Genomic DNA, 1472 nt, shown 5'->3' on the forward strand with positions numbered 1-1472 from the left:
CGTTGGATCATAGGAAATCGAAGGGCTGGGATTTACGGACAAGAACGTAGTCGTTTGGAGGGAAAGGGGGGTGGACCGGGTTTTTGAAACGGGTATGGGCTGGTTTGACCGGATTTGGGAGGGGAGAGACTGGGCCTGGGGTACAGGAATTGAACTGGCCCAAATGATTTTGCTTCTTCTTCTTCTTTTTTTTTTCTTTCTTTCTTTTCATTTTTTTTCTCCTTTTTCTTTTTCTTCTCTTTTTTTTTTCAAAAAATTAATTAACAATCAAAATTAATTCCTAGAACTTAAAAAAACTAGTTAAACCTAAAATGATAATTAACACAATTAATTAAAAACAAATTAACAAAAAAGATACTCAAATCAAAGCTAAAATTAAAAGTGCAAATTAAACTATTCTTTTTTTTGCGATTTTACTCATTGTATAAAACAACTAATTTTCTAATTAATCCTAAAATATAAAATTAAACCCTAAGTGCAAATGCCGAGTTTTTTTTGTATTTTTTTTATTAATTAAAATATGCACAGACAAGTGCAAACAATTAACACAAAAATGCCACAAAAATCCACAAGATTGTAAACACTGCAAGAAATTGTTTTGTTTTGAATTTATGAGAGTAAATCATGTAGGGCAAAAATCACGTGCTCACAACGGGAATTATAAATGCGTTCTTGTTAATCCTAATTCCATAGGAATATAGGCGTTAGGTTAGCTTGAATAGGCGAGTTGTACTTCGGGAGAAGGCTACAAGCAATATTAACCTCGTCAACCAATAAACTAGATAAATTAATTAGACGATTTAGGTGGAAAAATCAATGGGATTGTTATCTAACCCATAGCTCTAGAATATTCACTCAAATTGAATTCGTCTCTATAATTCGCCAAGTTGTTTTCTTTAATCTCTTAATTTGTTACTCTAGATTAATTTTAGTTAAATATTCATACGTTAGAATTCGCTTGGATAGATTAATTATTTGGGTTTAATTTAGTTGATAGTTAATCACAAGTCCCTGTGGGTACGATATCTGGACTTACAATCCTATATTACTTGTCGACCATGTATACTTGTGTGTGCGTTGCCCGGGACTTAGAAATTAACTATTCTACTAAATTAGATTTTTACTATTATCTTTACAAGTTTTATTTTTTTTCTTTCTAAATATTTTTAATTTTATAACTATTTGATTGATTTGTCTCTTAGTGTGTTTCTAGTTCTCTCAGCATGACATCTGGGGATGAAGCATACAGAGATAAGGTTATTGATGAAGACGCATGGTTGACGGAAGATTTTTATGGCCCGTATTTTTAGGCTTGTCATGACCTGACATCTTGGAAGTCTGAATTTGAATATGGAAGTAAGGGTTGGTATTGTGATAAACATTATCGATTAAGAGAATATACGCAACGACGTTGTTTGCTAACAACATTGTTAAATGATTGGTCTAAGGAGAAAGTTGATCTTGCACAAGAA

This window comes from Nicotiana attenuata, unplaced genomic scaffold (genome assembly GCF_001879085.1).
Source record: "Nicotiana attenuata strain UT unplaced genomic scaffold, NIATTr2, whole genome shotgun sequence".
Lineage (NCBI taxonomy): Eukaryota > Viridiplantae > Streptophyta > Magnoliopsida > Solanales > Solanaceae > Nicotiana > Nicotiana attenuata.